The sequence below is a fragment of the Pseudonaja textilis genome, chromosome 3, assembly GCF_049901715.1.
Source record: "Pseudonaja textilis isolate UNSWEBS1 chromosome 3, rPseTex1.2, whole genome shotgun sequence".
NCBI classification, from domain to species: Eukaryota; Metazoa; Chordata; class Lepidosauria; order Squamata; family Elapidae; genus Pseudonaja; species Pseudonaja textilis.
In genome coordinates, this window is record NC_141992.1 from 176,261,507 (window position 1) to 176,276,034 (window position 14,528).

The window sequence follows — 14,528 nt, forward strand, 5'->3', positions numbered from 1 at the left end:
GCAAGAGATCTGCTTCCATTGGTATAATTTTGTGGGATTCATTTGACACTGAAATACTGTAACATAATTCAGGACTAGTATGTAGGCTTCTGCAATTTTTTTTATCCACTCTGATGCTTGACAAATATAATAAATAGATGTTCTGCCATTGCCATTTATTATGATGCTCTTAGTTTCTGTTGATGGCACAGAATAATTTGGCTGCTGCTGATGGTCCAGACTTGGACTGCAACAATTGTCTGACCATTAGGTCATCTTTCAAAATAATAATTAGATCATTTCACCCCTTTGGTGATGATGTTGATGACTCCATCATATTTTAAGCTACCGCAACAACATTTTACATGCTGGCTCAGCCATGTTCCTTTCATGTTCAAATATCAGATCGGTCCCTCTGCTTGCAGATATTTTTAAAGAAAGGAGAAATGTAAACACAATGCTGTAAGTCTTTGGAGCATTGAGTCATTGACCTGTAGTTGGTTACCTAGTCAAGTACTTATTCTGTGTTTAAGGGCAAATTCCAGCTCTGTTTAGGCACAATGCTGTAAGTCTTTTGAGCATTGAGTCACTGATATTCCCTCCCTCCCTCCCTCCCCCTCATCTTTCTCTCTCTCTCACACACACATACCTATCTATCTAGTCATAACTATCTATCTGGTCATAGATATGTATCTATCATATCTATCAATCGTATAAATCAATTATATCTATGTTTATGTCTATCTCTATCATCTCTCTCTCTCTCTCTCGGTATCTATCTACCTATTCTGCGATTGCCTTCACCTATGATTCAATTTAATGCTAATTAAATAGTAACTGTTACTAATTTTACATTCCCACCTTTATTATTTTTATAGATAATTCAAGTAGCAAAGATACCTATAACACCTTCCTCCTCCTATTTCCCTCTCAAAAACAACCCTGTCAGGTGGGTTGGGCTAAGAGACTGCTTGTGTCAGAATGATCCGCCATGCTTTATGGGGTCCTGCCATTATGCTATGGGGGTTGAAGGATGGCATGCTTGGGATTTTTCAGCTTGTGCTGTTCGCTTAACTCGTCCTCTTGCAATGAAGCTTTAAGATTCCGCCTGACTTTACTGAACCCAGTTTCTCTCAGCAAAAGTTCTTTGGATTCAACTCAATGGATTTAAGTGTGTTGCTTTCCTGAGGGGTCGGCTGGGTCAAGTCTGACAGATGGTCCCAAAGTCACCCAGCTGACTTTCATGTCCAAAAGTGGAATTAGAACTCCCAGCCCTGGTTTCTAGCCTAGTGCCTTAACCTCCAGACCAAACTGGTATAATAATGAGTAATAATATAATAAATGCATTGTGAATATTTTTCTTTCAATAAGTAGGTTGAGCATATGAATCAAAGCAGCCATGCTGAAATAAAATGCTATTTCCAGGAAAGTCTTCTTGCAAGACTCAGTAAGTCTTTGTTCCTCGCAAGTGTGATTAGGACTTTAAGACTATAATATGATTTCTCAAGGGCTTTTTTAGGGAAGCAGTATTGAGATCGTTGACTGGTATGAAGGGGGGAACAGGCTTACTGTAGCTTGATTATTTACAATGAACAGATAATGTTTTTTCTCCAACAGAGCCAATCAAATCAAACCCAACTTAACTCCTGTTTTTACTAAGCCAGTGATTATAAAGGACAATGGAGAAAAATTACAATCACATAAGAAACAGTACAAAGAAAGTGAAGGAATATATGTTGAATGATTATTTTGTTCTAAGCACTCTCCAAGACTTAAAAACTCACTGACTTGTAGGCAATGTTGCTGGAATGGAAATGGGTGCATTTCAGGAAAAAAATATTTCTTGAGTCATGGGAATACCCATCTATGCTGTAGTTTTTTAGCAAGATTGCCAAAGTATTGTTTTCTTCTCAGGAGAACATAATATGTTCCGAACACTAAAATGTCATCTTGTCCCTCTACCTGTATTGAAGAGTGTCAGGGAAAATTGCTCAGATGTTCTTTTATGTTTATGTTTACTCCTGGTATCGCAATGGATTGCAATGAAATTATTTGGCTGCCACAATGTAAAAAAGATGTTGAAACTCTAGAAATAGTGCAGAGAAGAGCAGCAAAGATGATTAGGGAACTGGAGGCTAAAACATATGAAGAACGGTTGCTAGATATGGATATGTCTAGTCTTATGAAAAGAAAGACTAGGGGCGACATGATCGCAGTGTTCCAATATCTCAGGGGTTGCCACAAAGAAAAGGGAGTCAAGCTATTCTCCAAAGCACCTGAGGGCAGAACAAGAAGCAATGGGTGGAAACTAATCAAGGAGAGAAGCAATGTAGAATTAAGGAGAAATTTCCTGACAGAACAATTAATCAGGAATAACTTGTCTTCTGAACTTGTAAATGCTCCAACACTGGAAGTTTTTAAGAAGAGATTGGATAATAACCATCTGTCTGAAGTGGATTAGGGTTTCCTGCCTAGGCAGGGGGTTGGACTAGAAGACCTCCAAGGTCCCTTCCAACTCTATTATTCTATTCTATTCTAAATCCATAAAAAGAGGGAGAAGGAAAAGGTGAACAAGAATAAATGTAGTAATGTGCGACACATTCTAACCTTTTCCCATTTTTTTAAACAATGTGATAAAGCTGCAAAGAAAGAATAGATAAGACAGAGATGCACAGGTGACACCAGGTTGAACTTTACCTGCATTGTCACGGCTGCCATTTGGACTGTTGTTTCCATATCCGGTGCATCTACAATAAGGCAATGGAGGCCTTGGGAGTGCTCCTCCTCAAATCAGAAACCACCAATGCACCTGGCTAACTCGCAAGAGCCTCAGATAATGCTGTGCAAACAGCCAGAGGTCCTTTTACTAAATTTCTCATAGGCATTATTTACATTACACATTAACAGTCGTTTCCCCCCTAAACACATGCAAGGCGTGCGTTGCAGCCAAGCTAATTGGTATTTATAAAGCTCTTTCAAGATCATGAGCTGGGAACCACCAGCATTTTGATTTGCTTCAAGACCACCTGCATAGAAAAGAGATGCTTTCCTTTGAATGCTGCCTGGTCCAATGCAGACGCCGATCTGATAGCACTCCGGGAAACTCATGGAACAGATGTGGCTGTCACTTTTAATTTTAATTTTTCTAGAAACACAGAAGGCAAGGAACGCCTTGAGGTGGAGCAAAAACAAAGCAAAACGGGTGGTTGGGGGGGAAATCCCAAATGAAGCCCAGAAAATGGAAGAGCAAAAGAAAGCCCATTGTTTTTTGTTTTTTTTTCCCCTGCTATTTGAAGGGGTACAATCTACGTGTCAGGCATGGCTGACTCTTTTCCCAGAAATGCAAAAGAGCTGGATTTGGCATTCCCTCCCCTCATACTGAGATGACGCGCCCTTTCATCTTTCTCGTCCTAGTTCTTGCATCTGGAAAGAGTGCTACAGAATGAGCCAACTGAATATGCAACAGAGAGATGCTTTCGTTCTTTCCTCTCTCTCCCTGCTCCATAATTATCTGCTTGCATTCATCCAAGGAAGGATTCTTCTTGGCATCTTTTATCACTAGGAACATTCACAGCAATATTTTTTTTAAAAAAAGTCATATTTTTTTTAACCATACCTCTGCAACCTCTTTCTCCAGATGGAACCTTCCTCAGCAAGCACAAATGCACACATTTCTAGTATTGGGGTTGCAAAGAAGAACTTCAAAGGGAAAAAGTAGCACCATCTGCCATCCAGCATCTTTAAGCCCTTAAGAAGAAAACATACAATGAATGGTTTGTTGCTGAATAAGCCAAAATGGCTGAGTCCACAGACCATATTAACCTAGGAATCATGATTTGGATACCCCAGTGACCAGATTCAAACAACAACTAAGCTTAATTCTATGCCACAAAACCAGAATTAAATCCCCTGAGGAATCAGGTTTTTACTCCATTCTATTTAAGGGCTTGGTTATCTTTGCAACGATCTATCCCCAGTTATTTCTGCCTGACCAATATGGGTTGGACAGAGTAGATAACTCCAAGTACCCTTAATTCAATGCCATCATCTCATGGAACCAAGGAAGTTTGTCTTCTCTATCCTGCTCTGGAATAGCATCCCACCAGAGATACATATGGCAGCTACTCTTCTAGGATTCCAGAAAGCCCTTGTGGCCGGGCTCTGTTCCTTAACAGTACTGTGTTTGTGATGCCCACATCATGTGTTTGTATAATAATGTGTTAAACTGCCCAACCTTTTGGAGTGGGAATTCATAAACAAATTTAAGGTGTCATCATCATCTTCATCATCGGGTGGCAGCAGCAATTCCCATCCTTCATTCTCGTCTCCTTGGCTCTTCCCTTACTTTGTCCTTAGCCAGGAGCTAAACATGCTTCCTGTGCATGCTGCATTGGGATAAATGTAGTATTTTCCGTCTTTCTAATTCTGACATCCAGATATCTTTTATATGTGCAAATTTCATTATGCTTTGACACCTGTTATTCTGGAGGTGTAATAAAATAAACAGTAATGGTTGTGGTCAGAAATGGGTTTTGGAAGAATTAGGAGGTGCTGTGCACCATTGGCCCCTGTTTCTGACACAGATTTCTTTTCCAGCATCCAACAAAGAGCGGAACAGACCTCTGCTATTTCATTTCTTCATCCATTTATTCACTGCCTTCACCCCAAATGAAAAAAAATAAAACAACTGTTGATTGTCCTGCAGCTCGTCAGTTTTAATTCTCCTCTTCTATGAAACCTAGTCAGTTATACACTCTGACATACTCCTTTCTGGAGCTATTTCTGTCTTGGTGTCTTCACGTGTTTTTTTTCTCTTTTTCCAAATATTATTTTAACTTCGGAGATGCCTTAATGAGATATGGGAGAATGGGAAAAGGATTAGACTCATTTAGGCAGCATCCTAAAGTCAGACCCAGACAGTGCTTGATGGTAGATTTTTATCCCTCCGTAGCTGATGGCAGATTGAAAGGTGAGAGAAGCCAAATCAGACGAGCAAACCAATCAACTTGCCTTACAGCAAATAGCCTACTTGCTATTTAGAACCATCCTGGTGGTCAGTGACGTGGAACAGAGGCAATAGAGATGAGATGCTGCAATGCTATTAATTTGTGAAGACCTGTTGTGGTTAGCCAGCAGCAGGTGCAGACAGCTAAGGAGAGCGAGGACTCAGATGAGGGGCCAGGATCAATAGGGAGTGGACTGCTGCCTTCAGAGATTGTGGGGGCTGGCAGCAGCGATGAGGAGGTCCCTGAGGAGCCTGTGCCAAGTGCGTGTGTGCACAGGATTGCTCACAGGAAAGAACAGCTGCAACAGCACAGGCGACTCGGGAGTAAGGCTGCAAGATAATGGCCCCTCCTTCAAGAAGATAAAAGCCAGCTGTGAAGCGAATGTTCTTTGCAGGAAGCAAAGACATTTTGAAACTCAGCCTCGTGGACATTACAGTTGGTATTTGAAGACTCTTGTGTTGTAAACTATTTTTTATCTGTTGTTTTTTCGGAGCCTTGCAAAAACTTGGCAAAGCTATTTCTTGTCATAGCTAATTAGTTGGAAGCAGCCTTTTATCTGTGAAGAAACAGGATTCCTAGATGAAACATTAAAAGGTTGTGCTGCTGCCTTTGTCTTGTGTTGGCTCTCTGGGAAGCAGGTTTGGGTCAGAACAAGATCCCAGGATGGATGGCCATCATTTTGCCACAATAGTGTGGAAAAGGTCTTAATGGATGTTATGAATCCAATCAGTATCTGAGGTAGTTCCTTGGCCTCAAAACACACCATAATCGAGAGGTTTAAAGGAAAGATCTAATTAACAACGAAAGGTGTTTTTTAAAAAGAATCATTGTAGATGCCCTGGCCATATTCAAACAAACATCTTTTGACGTTTTAAAAATATATTCAGGCAGAAGCTCTGCCAAAGGGTCCGAAGAAGGTTTGTGTGTCTTCAAAAAAAAAAAAAAAAATCATTGGTAGACCTCCTGTTGCGAGACGTGGTAAAACCAAGCAGGATGAATACATTCTGAGATCAAACAAACTGAGGAAATGAAGACAACCGTGTGGTTTGAAGAATGAACATGTTTCAAATTTATGGCTTTCGATAATATGGTAATTGGATGCTTGCACCATACCTCAGTGGGATGCTGTGTATTAAGGAAAACACATGAAGGTTTAAGGCACAATGGCTTTCTGGAAAGGCTGCCGTATAAAATCTGTGTCTGGAATTGTCCTTATTGTCTTCCTGCTAAGTTTGCATTTCTATAGCAACAGCATGCTTGCATTAGCCTGACACTTTCCCTGTTTCCCAAAGAGAGCAGAAGGAAGATGCAGCAACAAAAAAAAAAATGATTTGTTACCTTAAGGGTGTGTGGGAATCAACAGAATGGCACTGAAGCTTAAAGAGGCATTTATTGCAAAGCATACCTTGCTGCCTTCGCCAACCTTGTGGTTTCCATCTGAGTTGGATACATCACTGGTTAAAGCATACAAACCATACAGAATTTGGGATACAGGGAGTTCTTGACTTCCAGCCATTTTTTTTTTTTTTTTTAGTAATCATGCAAAGTTACAAGAGCATTGAAAAAAGTGACTTATGACCAGTCCTTGCTCTTACAACCGTTGCTGTGGTACTTGTCTTCTGGAACAGGGCTCTCCAACCTTAGCAACTTGAAGACTTGGGGACTTCAATGCCCAGAATTCCTCAGCCAGCAAAAATTCTGGGAGTTGAAATCCACAAGTCTTAAAGTTGCCAAGGTTGGAGAGCCCTGTTCTGGAACATTATCCCCTGAACTCCAACCTTCTCAACCTTTATGAAGGCCCTGAAAACATGGCTCCGGCACTATACATGCAGTCTATCAATGGGGAAAACTTTTACAATGGCTGTATTGATCTGATGAATGAATTTTACTGTTGATCATGATTTTGTTTTGTAAACCAATTTCGTTTTTCCACATCTTCTCCCACGGGTGCTCCATAAGACTAGCAGCTATTTGATGTGGGCCTACAGAGAGAGGCCACTCAGATATAATTTCTTGAAGGATCTGAGTTGCCTCACAATGCCAACCCACAAACCAGGCCCTCGGTAGGTCCAGGTTGTCAGCGAACTCTCAAGCACTTCCCAGACGTCCAGATTCATAAGGCACTTAGGGCAGACCATATGGATGGCAACCCAATAGCACATGGATCAGGATGGCTAGGTGATAATGGACTCCCAAACTCAGATCATGTAGTAATTGCCCTCAGCAAAAGACATGATCCAAAATGTGTCCTCATAAGTGTGTCAGACCTGAGATCACCGGACACAAGCCATGGTTGCCGCAAAGGCCATGAAATCCTGAATCTGGCATCTACAATATCATGGTTGATGTCTCCCTACACAAGAATGTGGGGAGTCTCTATCATCAGTTCACAACCAGATCCAGAAGTCCAAGTAGAGACCCTGCTAGGTAACAAGGCAGCCAATGGACCTACAGGATCCCTACTGTATCTCTATTTTATATCTTTATGTTATCTGTATAATACAAAATCTGTCAGCATTCCAGAAAACCTCCACTCCAACAAAGAACTCTGAGGCAGACATCCTCTCAATAGTTCTTTTTTATTTGGGCAGTAAACTGGCATATCTGGGAAATCCTGAATCTGAAACTTCTGGGTTTCCTTGCAATAAGTAAAAAATTACAAATCCACCCCCTGCACCCAACATCATATCACACACCCGAACCACCATCCGCCCCAACTTGAGACATCCTTTCAACCACTCCTCCACCAGGTGCAGGAATAACATGACTTTTATTTAGAAGAAGAATGCTATTATGTCTAACCGCATACACTCCTAGAAATTCCCCTCTCCCATTTTCCCAGGTTCAAGAATGTGGCAGTGTGGAAGCATCTGGTGCTAATATGGCTTCCAAAGCTGACAAAATCACTCACACCCACCACTGAAGGAAGAAAAACCCTTAGTGCTCTCAGAGCTTGCTTATTTTCTTGCAGCTGTTTCATTACCCAAACTAGGTAACATCAACAGCGCTAGTCCCATTTCAACTCTGAGCTACAGATATTTTCCTTTATAGGAAGAAAAAGCCTGATCACAGATAAAGTATCCTGATAAATCAATGCCACTTCCATACCCTGTTCTCAAGGTTGATGCAGGACCCCAAACTCATCAGAGCAGATTTCAGAGAGAATGACATTGCCACCTTAACCCAATCAGGTCTCTGTAATACATGTCAAGTTTGAACGCTTGTTGCTACCAAATTGTGAATTGACACCATCATATTGTAGATTGAATATCACCATTGCACCATTGCTACCCTTTCTTAGCAGCTGCTCAGATTTCTTGCCTTTTTTTAAAAAAAAAAATACATGCACCCAAAGGTATACACAGTCAGGGGTGGGATGCTACCAGTTCTGTCCGGCTCTGTAGAACCAGTAGCTCTGAAGAGCAGTAGACACTGAACCAGTTCTGTGTTTGCTGCTGTTTGGTCCACCCGCCTGCCCAGGCTCTTACCTGTCCTTTATTTCCTGCTTTTTCAACCTCAGCTGCTTTGGGTGGCACAGCTGAGGTTGAAAAAGCAGGAAAAAAGTGGTTTTTTAAATGCTGCACACCTGTGCGTAATGCTTTTCAGCTGTCCAGGTGGCACAGCTTAAGGTTTTTGTACACGCAAGACCTGGGATAATGAGATCAGTTGTTCAGGAGCCCAAAGCTTTCTAGCTGAAAGGTGTCTCTTCTTTTCCAACTCCTAATCAAAGTAATTCCCTATTTTTAAACATCCCCAATATTAAAACATTAACACACCTCCTGTTGAACACAGTCAGAAATCTCAAGTCAATCAATCTCGCCAAGGATGTGCAACTTTTTCACGTCAGTAGTAGATCTTTGAGCGTTGTACCCAATATCTATGTTCAAGTTCATCAGTAAATGCAGCCTGGACAAAATAGAACAAGAACTAAACAGAAATTTGATTTAATTTATTTTCAAGTATATTTGAATAATTGTGAAATAATTGAATATTGTGTTTGACAATTTCTTCCTTCTATCATTCAAAAATATAGAGTTAGGGCCATTTGGGGAAAAGTGTTGGAAGTCACATCCAAGAGATGCAGCCCTAGTCCTGGGGCTGACTATCCCTGGTATGAACAATATACATACTCACTCAACATATACACACCCTTTTTTATATGTGTCCACTCAATACAGAGTATCTAACTACCTGCTCCATAAATCATCCAGGTTTAATCTAACTGACTCCAAGGCAATAAACATTTAAAACATGGCTTGCTCCCTGGAAGCCTGAGCCAGCAACTATACAGCAGGAACCTGCCCTGACCTTTGGGGTCAATTGCCTTTTTGAGCTGACTCCAACCTCTGTGGATTAATTAGGCTATAATAATATCCTCTATCACACTTCCCGCTTTTTCCATCATTAATTCAAATTATTTCACTTTGGACTGAAATAGACTGAAACTTGAAAATAAACCTGTCACATTCGCAACATGCAATTAAGACATTTCTAGGTTAAAAAAAAGAAAAGAAGAGGTCTTTCTGTTACTTAACACCCTTTTGAATTTGGAGACTGATGCTCATTTTACAAATATGATGAGAAATGAGGAGTCAGCTCAGTTATTTTGCCTGGAGTGAGAGGTGTAAATTAGCATAGATATTTTTGTCACAGCTAGAGGGAAAAAGTTGCACTTCTCAACATTTTCTTGTCCATCTTAACTGCAGTTTTTTTTTACAAGGACTATTAAGCAGTGCTAATAACTTTGACATTGCTGATATATTGAATTCTGACCTTCATGATTCCCAGCATCATGGCCTCTGGATCATAGAAGCTGAAATATGATATGATGGTACATATGGAGCACTGGTGGGATTCAAAATTTTTTACTACCGGTTCTGTGAGCGTGGGTATGGCTTTGTGGGCATGGCAGGGGAACGTTACTGCAAAATCCCATTCCCTCCCCACCTCACTAACCTGCTTTCCAGCTCCGTTCTCCTGCTCAAGGCAACAAAAGAAGACCCAGCTAATCAGCTGGGACTCGGGAGGCAGAGAATAGATGGGGGCGGGACCAGTCAGAGGTGGTATTTGCCGATTCTCCAAACTACTCAAAATTCCTGCTACTGGTTCTCCAGAACTGGTCAGAACCTGCTGAATACCACCTCTGATATGGAGTACATCTGATTACCCCAAAATAACAATAAATTAGATTTGTTAGAAAAGCTTTCCGTGATCATAAACTTCTTGGATATAGCAGTCAGTCCTCTTTGCTGGAACAACTTTATTGTACCTTGTGCTCCACTTATTGTATTTATTAGCTCTTCAAGGTAATCCAGATAAGAAGTACCACCTCTAGAAGGATTGGCAGACCAGAGAGAAGGGGTAGAAAAGGGATTGGTTTACAATCATTAGGTAGCAACAAAGAACTAAAACCAGCCCCTCACGATTGTCATTGAACTTTATCTAGCTCTAATCAGATGCTGACCATTAGTTGAGAAGATTCTTGTTCATAGGCTTTTGGCGATAAATCAGTTAAATTGAATCTTCATTTTTCATGCCTGAGACCACCAAGTAGTAGTTCTATCTTTACATAGACCAACAGAATCTTTATGTACATCAACAGAATACTCCAAGCCTGAAAGTATTTCGCTTGTTTCTTTTTACTTTCTGGAAAACTAGGAAAGCTTTCTTCTAAAATATTTCCCATGCCCTTCTTCTGTAGGCTAAGAAATTTTTTACATATGGGTTACCTTGTCCCAAGGTCCACCTACCATTACAAAACTGGTTTTGTGACAGTGCATTAAAAAAGTCAAAGTTAGCCTGATTCTATTGTTTATAGTCCACAAGCCTGAGATGAGCCTATGGACAAGAAGGCTTCCATACATTTCTCAAAGACTTTGGTTGAGATTCCTGCAGCCTCCAGATTGTAAGCAAATCAGTAGCTCTTTGTGAACATAAATATGAGAGAGGCGGGACTTTAGTTTTCAAGAATTAGTGAATCCCGTTAAGCAATGAAGGGCCACCATTGTTAGATTGTGGTTAGGAAATCACTCATGCTTAGGGTATTAGTTGACCTTAATCCAGCCTAGTTCCAGTGAATGCACATTGACAGACCAGGAATTGTCAGGTACAATCATTCAAATACTGAAATTTCTAAATGGGTCCATATAAGGAACTGCCTAATTCTGACATTTGGTGGACAGCAAGGTACTCAGAATTAAAAAGCAAATGCTTATCCAGCAACTGGATGTGGTTGTGCTTCAGAAAATGTATTCAGCATGATTCATTCCCATTCTCTGGAAGGAGAACAAGTGAGACAGGGGCGTTCCTGGATGTTTTAATTTATTCAGAAGGGAACTGCAGGGGATTAGATTAGCATACCAGGGCACTTGGATTGTGGTTTGCTTAAGACACTCTAGTTTTCTTGCGGGTTACTAGAGAGACTAGAGAGGCAACAACTAGTCGAAAAGGCTCAAATCTCCACTTAATTGTGAAATATTTAGCATGCTTTTGGATTAGGGACTTTCCTCTAATAATCTATATCACAAGATAATTTTCCCTTTAATATTAAATGTTGGGGTGGGGAAGACCATTTAAATTGTCCTCTAGTAGAAGGGGTCAGAAATGGCATTAGTTGTTCTGGTCAATAACATTTATCAGAATTTAGAACACCACTCTTGGTCCTACTAGACTCCACAGTAGAATTTGATACTATTGACCCTGGTATCTTTCTGAACTATATGCAGAGGTTGGAAGTCTGAGGCAGTGTTTTTTTTGGCGGTTCCACCCTTACTTTGGCAGGAGGTTTCTGTTGGTGGTGATGGAGAGGCCAATGCTTCAATCCTTGGGACCTTCAGTGTAGGGTACTTCGGGGCTAGACGCTGCCACCACTGTTATTTGATATCTGCATGAAATGATTGGGAGAAATAATTCAGTGGTTCAGGATGAAGTAGCATCAATATGCTGTTAGTATTTATTTATGAGATCTAGCCCTGCTTCAATCCAGAGGGAATTCTATGCTGCTAACAGACAAAATAATAAACAGTATTATAAGTAGTCATAATATATTAATAGAGGTGCTGATTAATGATTAATCTCTGAAGGCCCCCTAAACCAGTGGTTGTCAACCGGTGGCCCACTGGTGGGCCTTAAGAAAATTTTGGTGGGCCACAGAGAAATCGCACCCCCAGAGCACCGCCCCCCCCCCAAAGAAATTAATCCAGGCTGCACAGAAACACAAGCCTGCGCTGCCCACATGGCCCGCAGGAATGCTCCCTGCCCACTTACTCCTTACCGGGCAAACTTGCCTGCTAAAATTGCTATTTTTCCTTTTTCCGATCATCATCTGTTCTGCTGTGCCAGGAGATTTAGATTAGCTAGGAAGCAGGAAATGGTTGGATTTCTTGCTTTCTAGCTAGTCTTTAGAAAGTTTAGATCTTCGGCTCTGCCAAACCTCCCTTAGGACTGAAGGTTTGCTTGCAAGCAAATTCAGTGAAGACTCACGGCAAGCAAATTTGAGAGACTGAGCTCACCGATGGCAGATAGATGGATCATTTAATGATTCTGTGAGCAACTCAATCTTTCTGCTTTGCCTGATTTTGGGTAAAAATTGCTCTTTTTTTAATAAAAAATTCAATATTTACATACGTGGTGTGTTGTGAGTTAATTTTGTGAGTTTGCTTGAAAGCAAATTTTATGTGACAGACTGAGCTAGCCAATGGCAGATAGATAGATCTCTGAATGAATCTGTGATTATGTGAACAACTCAATCTGCCTGCCTGCTTTGCCTGATTTTGGGTAAAAGTTGCTCTTTTTTATAAAAAAATCAATATTTATATACATTTTTATAATATTTACATACAAGCCATGCCCAGCCAGTCACATGACCACCAAGCCACACCCACAAATTAGGCCACACCCACAGATCTGATTAGTGGTCCCTGGGATCAAAAATTATGAGTTTGGTGGTCCCTGAGGTCCAAAAGGTTGGCAACCCCTGCTCTAAACAAAGCCAGAATTTTGCTAGTTTCAAAAAGTCAAAAAGGTGAGTGCTATCCTCATTTTATGTTGCTCTCGGCTATACCAAACATGCTGAAGAATTCCTGACCTAGTGCTTGGAGGCTGTGATGATCTGGCTAGGGCAAAATCCTACCAGGACGGAGTTGCTAACTGTCAGTACACATCTTAGCAACCTAATAACATTAGCTCAAGTGCAGAATCTGGCCTGCCTTGTATTCTTCCCAAAGCTTAATAATTTGATTTGGAAGATCTTTTATTCTCAATGTCTGCTTAAGCAGGTAGAATCCATGGCTCAGGGGAGCTTCCAACTTTCCCAACTTATGTGCTGTTTCCAAACTTACATTGACAAATAGGTCCTCAGCAGTGGTGGGATTCAAATTTTTTTACTACTAGTTCTGTGGGTGTGGCTTGGTGGGTGTGGCTTGATGGGCATGGCTTGGTGGCTATGGCTTGGTGGGTGTGGCAGGGGAAGGTTATTGCAAAATCCCATTCCCTCCCCACCCCACTAACTCCTGCTTTTCAGCTCCGTTCTCCTGTGCAGGGCAACCAAAGAAGACCCATCCGATCAGCTGGGACTCAGGAGGCAGAGAATAGATGGGGGCGGGGCCAGTCGGAGGTGGTATTTGCCGATTCTTTGAACTACTCAAAATTTCCACTTCCGGTTCTCCAGAACTGGTCAGAACCTGCTGAATATCACCTCTGGTCCTGAGGATAATTTGCATCTTGATTACCACATAGTTGGACTATGTAAAATTGTGCAGAGCTGCTCTTGGAAGTGAACCAGAGCTATGGATAGTATAAAGTACAGTGTCCGGTCTTTTGATGAAACAGCACTGACAGGCTATAAAAAACTGCTACACTGATTCTTAGAAGGCTTCCAGGTACAATGCAAAGTACTGTTCATTATCTTTAAAGCACTTTTCAGCACAGCACAGGAACACATCAGTTAATGGCATGCCAGAATTTACTTTCTCTGTCCAATCTGGTCCTCAAAAAAGGGGCTGTTACAGGTTCTAATAAGGAAAAATATTTGTGGCTCAGGGTTGAAATGAGGGGCCCTTGATGGTCTCTGGGCTTGCTTTTTTTTTCTTGCAGACATTTCATTACCCAAACTAGGTAACATCATTCACAAACTAGGTTCCCCCTGTACATTGGACACCGACCACTTCCCATTATATGGAATACATTTCCCCCAGAAATGTATTTTTATGTATCATGATTCTGATGCCATTTTGTAAACAAGCTGAAGCAGTTCTGTCCTTTTTGCAGCAGGCGTTCAGTGCTTAAAATATTAATTTAATTTCATGGGTGCATATACTGTAATGTAATGTTTTGGTTTGAAATGGTTTGTTTTAATTATTTGTGTTGTGTTGTGTTGTTTCGTCTGACCTTGTTGTAGCCTACTCAGAATCTGCTAGGTTCCAGTATGTTATAAATATTGTAAAGTAAAGAATACATACTTGGAATAATTAAATATAACATGTTTTAGAATGTCTTGATGCGACGGTAAGCATAGTGAGACACTTGCAAAAAATATCTTCAAAT